Consider the following 5,922-nt stretch of genomic DNA (forward strand, 5'->3'; position numbering starts at 1 on the left):
CTGTGGCCAAATCATCCCATTATGCAGCCCTGCTGGGTAAAGCAAGCTCAGATTCTCTGACCTTGAGTAAGTTCTTACCAGGGAGCCTCTGTGGGCCCCCACAGTTGGGCATGGTAGATATGTATGTCTTGTAACTCTGCAGCATCTCTCAGGCACCCGAGAGCCATTCCCAAAAAACTGCTGTGTAAACAAGTCTCCTGCCTCGGAGATGCCACCAAGAGGAGAATCCTAAGTCATTGCTGTCAGCCCACAAACAGCCCAGCACCTCACGGCTCTAACTAGCCCTTTGGGTTTTTTCTTACTTCTCTGACTCTTCTGAGGCGCCCCCTTTCCAACTATTAGGCATTTAAAAAGTAATGAATTGCTCACTTGGGATCCTGGGAGGCTCCTTGAAGCATGACATGATGGGTTCTCTATCTAGAGAATAATGTCCACCCCACCCCCTTTTTATAAACAAGATTTGATGAGAAATGCCAGCTATCCTCCATCTAGTGACCTGAGGGCTATGGGCTGTCCAGCCCAAGTATCCTACATCTAGGGACCTGAGGGCTATGGGTTGTCCAGCCCAAGTATCCTACATCTAGGGACCTGAGGGCTATGGGTTGTCCAGGCCCTGCCCCATAGGGAAGTAGTGAGAACAAGGATGAAGCCACCAGCCTGCTGGAAAGCCGAGTGGCAGGTATAAGTAGTGTCTCTACTCTCTGCCCCTGGGGTCTCAGCTGACTCCAGGTGAGCACCCAGACCACACTTAAGCTTCCTGCTTATTATATAACACAAGGTGAGCCTGTAATGGTTAACACTCCTCTTCTCTCTGCAGAAATCCTTCCCATAATTACATTTTCACATAACAGGGTGTATCACTAAAAACAGGAATCATATTTCTGAAAGGGGAAAAAAATCCTCAGAGCATCTATATCAATACATTTCCTTCTCATCTGTCTCCCATCCTTAAATTTATCCCAGGATTTGCATTGATTTGCATTTATATCCGTATGAAATAAAAGCATTTTGAAGTGAACACTTTAGTAGCTGTTAGTACATTCTCGGTTGTCAATCAGCATCTCTACATGGTTCCAAAACAGGTTCTCACCATCAAGGAGGAAATTATGTACCTACTCCCTGCAAATGAAATTCTGTTTTCTGTCCCCAAAGATTTCCCTATTTTGTATATTTCATATAGTATGTGGCCTTTTGTGTTTGGCTACTTTGAATCGGTTACTGTATGCAAGATATACCCATGCTGTAGCATCTATCAGTACTTGTTTTCTTTTCTTGCTAAATAATATTCCACTGGATGTGGATTCATATGTATGGGCATTGGGTTGTTCTTACCTTTTAGCTATTTTGAGTGCACGGTTTATTTACTTATTGCTTGTATATGAAGGAGTGGAATGACTCTTTAAAATAACTCACATCTTTTGAATCAATCTCTAGTTTGAATCCAAACAGAGAAAAAAGTTTCCTTGGGTACAGTTACTGTCTCTGCTCTTTTCCCCTGGGGTCCCACCTGGTGCCATGCATGGGCCAGCTCAAGGTAGGTTGCAAGGCAGTTGAAACTCTCACCAATCCTGAAGACTCTGTCACAGTCTTTGAGACTGAGACAGTATTTCTTCATCAAAAAACAGGATCTTCCCCAACCCTATCCCTGTCTACCTGTGGGGAAACTTGCCCCCACTTTTTCCCTAGGGTACTTTTGAGGAGAGAGAGACAAGAGATATTAGGTAGAAAGATAGAGGGGAGAGAAACAGAAACACAGGATAGCCTCGGGAGGGCCTGATCAATATCAACCAGCCCCTCCTGTCTCTTCTAAAGGTCCTTTTATAGGAATGCCAAGGGGTGGAGCAAAAGACCTCCCCCTAGCACAGCCAAGTGCAGACCTTTCCAATCACCTGGTAGCCACACACGTGGTCAAGCAATCCTCTAATGCAGCCCTGCTGGGTAAAGCAAGCTCAGATCTCACTAGGAAACCTTTGTGGGCCTCCACATCTACCTCCCACCTCCTTTCCTCCTTCTCTTCTTTTGCTGGGGATTAAATCCAACCCTCTACCATGGGACACAAATAGAAGTAAAAATGTGCCTGAGCAAGTTTTAAAGTTAACTGAACACAATCTTGGTCAATACAGGAGGCTTGTGGGTAACAGTAAGTGCCAGCTCTTATTGTCTTAGTCAAGGTTTCTATTGCTGTGAAGAGACACCATGACCATGGCAATGATTATAAAGGAAAACATTTAACTGGGGCTGGCTTACAGTTCAGAGATTTAGTCCATTATCATCATGGCAGGACACGGTGGTATGCAGGCAGACATGATGCTGGAGAAGGAGCTGAGAGTCCTACATCTTGATCCACAGGCAACAGGAGTCTGTGTCCCACACTGAGTATAGCTTGAGCACAGGAGACCTCAAAGCCTGCCCCCACAGTGACACACTTCCTCCAACAAGGCTGTACCTCCTAATAGTGCCACTCCTTACGGAGGTCATTTTCTTTCAAACCACTGAAATCACTGAGCCAGAGTTATCTGATTATGGTCAGAAGGAGTGTCAATCAGGTTGGGTCAGAGGGGTCTCAGCAAGACTGGGGCTGAGGCAAGTTAGTTGCAAACAATTAGACTTATCCCATTATCAGAAGCAGAGTACAATGGCGGTTTCCAGGAGGGATACAATTATAGTTGCCAGGATACAATAATGTTTGCAGGCTATACAGGCAACACAAGATTAATGTCTAAGACTAATTATTCAGCCAAATTTGGAAATGCTTTGCTGACTTCTAAGGAATGCAGAGAAACTCTGGTGTCCCGAATGCTCCACTGCCTAAGGGGGTGCCTCGGTTTCTCAGAACCAAAAGGCACATAGTACCCGAGGAGCCACAGACTCTAACCTGAAAAACCTATGATGAACACCTCACAAGGCAGCTAAACCAGGCCAACTCCATGATTCCCTGCACATTCCAAAGTAGCTCAGGGAATGTGGTCAGAAGACATTGGGAAGGGGCAGGTCCCATTTTCTGTGTCTAACAGTGCTATGATTGTGTATGGATTGCCTCCCTCACCCTTCAAAGACTCTTGCGTGGAAGGCTTAGTCCCCAGATAGTGGCATAACTGAGAGCTGATTGCATTGTGAATAAGTTCCTAGCAGAATGGGCTATTAGAAGATGGGACCTGATAGAGGAAACTGAAGAGCCCTAACTTAACGTTAGTGTGGCCATGACAGACTAACAATACTGGGAACTAGACCTCACCATTACAATAACCAGGAAAAGCCACAGGCTGTACCCTGCAGGGGACCAATCAGAATTGAGACAAACAGCACTAGATGCTCTAGAACATGAAGGATAACTTACATCACTTGTATATAAGTTGCCAATTTCCTCACAGCAACGCCAGTACCAATCCCTGTTTGACAAAATTTCTGTTACCTCACTCCTGCCCAGTCAGGAGTTCAACCCCCATCTGAATCCAGAATTCCCCTACCCCCCATCCTTTACTCCTTAAAAACCCTGCCTCAGCTGAGCTCAATGCTCTCCCTGATCTAACTGCTATGTCAGAATGGACAGGAAGCCCAAGCTTGAGCTTGCAATAAAGGCTCTTTGCTTTTGCATATGAACTCAGACTCCTGGTGATCTCTGGGAGGCTCATGGCTCGGGCATAACAGAAATAGGTCATGTGAGTGAGTCTCCCTGGCTTCGTTGTGTAGGTATCTGGCCTTGGCTGCCAGGTGAGGAGCTTGCTCACGGCACCTTTCTGTCTGTCTCACCACAGCTCCAAAACAACAGACTCAGATGAGCATGGCTGAAACCAAGAACATACCCGAAAGGTTGGAGAGATTAAATTGCTTATCCTAAACCAACAGAGACCTGTCATGTGGGCTATTCAGGTTTAAATCATTTTATAGTGGTCACAAGAAATATAATGGTCACAAGAAATTTTTTTTTATTTTGAGAAAGAGCCTGTAGCCATTGAAAGGGGTTTTTTGATTGTTTGATTTGATTGTGTCTGGGATTCCTACTACGCTTATGTCACGTAATGAACTGATAGAAGGCAGTATGTAAGGAGCACAGGCTAGACACTGAAGCCACCTGGTGAAGCCTGACACGGCTTGAAGAACAACAGTGTAAGTATGTGTGACCAAGGCTTACTTTTCCTTATGTCTGAGTGTCCTGGTTCTGTTCCCTAAGTCCTTAGAACCCCACATTTAATCAGCATTTGTAGAATTCCTTGGCAGTTCTCATGTGCTGTGGTCTGAATACTTGTGTCCCACCCCTTTAATCTGTTGAAATCCGAATCCTGACCCCCAAGGTGATGGATGGTATTAAGAACACCATTTGATCTTAGTCCTTTTCTGTTACTATAACAGAATACCTGAGATTGGGCCACTTATAAAGAATAGTGGTCTACGTTGGTCCATGGTTCCAGAGGCTGCAGTTTAAGAGCAGGTAGATGCACGGTGAGGGTCACATGTTGTTTTAACCCATGGTGGAAAGAGAAAAGGTACAGCCAACCCCACAGCAGTCGAATGAACACTTGCTGCTGTCGCAGAGAACTGGAGTTCGGTTCCAAGCACCCACATCAGGCTGCTCACAACCACCAAAATTCTAGGTCTAGGGGATCTGGTGGCCTCCTCTGGCCTCCCTGGGAATATACATATGGACAGAGACAAAAGTAGACACATAATGCCGGGTGGTGGCGGTACATGCCTTTAATCCCGGCACTCGGGAGGCAGAGCCAGGCAGATCTCTGTGAGTTCGAGGCCAGCCTGGTCTGCATAGTTTGTTCCAGGACAGGTGCCAAAATCTACACAGAGAAACCCTGTCTCAAAAAACCAAAAAAAAAAAAAAAAAAAAAAAGACACATAAATAAAATTAAATCTTAAAACAAAAAACAGGCCAGGCGGTGGTGGCGCACGCCTGTAATCCCAGCACTCGGGAAGCAGAGGCAGGCAGATCTCTGTGAGTTCGAGGCCAGCCTGGGCTACCAAGTGAGTCCCAGGAAAGGCGCAAAGCTACACAGAGAAACCCTGTCTCGAAAAACCAAAAAAAAAAAAAAAAAAAAAAAAAAAAAAAAAAAAAACAATAGCCACTCAGTGGCTCTCAAAAAAGCATACATGATCATTGCTTCTGTGTTGTTTAAAGTGGCTTGTGTCTGGCCTTTTGTTGTGGCCAGCATTTCTGGTAACCCTTCCGGGTGTGACCTCCCTTAGCCTGGGTCTAGGAAGCGCTCATTAAGGAGGAGTTTGTGTATTCCTAGCTAATTTTAGTGTTCAGCTAACCTAGAAAGGAGACTTTAGTGGGCAGCCTCTGGAAGGAATACTTCCCATGAATACTTCAGGACTCTCAGAAGTCGCAAGCAAACATAAAATAGGAACACATTCTCCTGTAATTGATGTTTACATGAGACCTTGCTTACCAGGCCCGCAGTATGGTAACACTGGGTGTGCCGAGTGGTTTGAAGTTGACGAATTTAAAAACACAAGAGCTGGAAGCGACCCTGGCTGGACATCATTTGATGGCTAGATACAAGTGCCTGAGACAGAGGAAGTGCCAGAGCCTCCTCCAGTTAGCTCCTGCTAGCGCTCCTCCGCCCCTTTCTCCTCCCCTCTCTTTCCTCTTTGGTTGCTTCTCTGCAGTAAATATTTATTTAAAAAACCAGCGAACAAAAATCCTCCGGTCTCCAGTAAATTTCTCGGTAGGAGATGAACGCCCCTTTCCATCAGGAAAATCTGACTAAATCGAAGCCTGAAATCCTTCCTCCTCACACCAGTTGCACACAGGAGAATGTCAGCGCACCCCCTGTCCTGCTGCTGGACGCCTCAGTGGGGGCAGGTCCGGGCAGAGCAGGGCTGTGCTGGTCTCCTAGCGACCTGGGAAGCCGTGCGGGGACATGCCACCCACGACCCGGCAGGGGTCCTGCAGCCGCCGGCGGCGGCGCC

Source organism: Peromyscus eremicus, chromosome 10, assembly GCF_949786415.1.
Source record: "Peromyscus eremicus chromosome 10, PerEre_H2_v1, whole genome shotgun sequence".
Taxonomy (NCBI): domain Eukaryota; kingdom Metazoa; phylum Chordata; class Mammalia; order Rodentia; family Cricetidae; genus Peromyscus; species Peromyscus eremicus.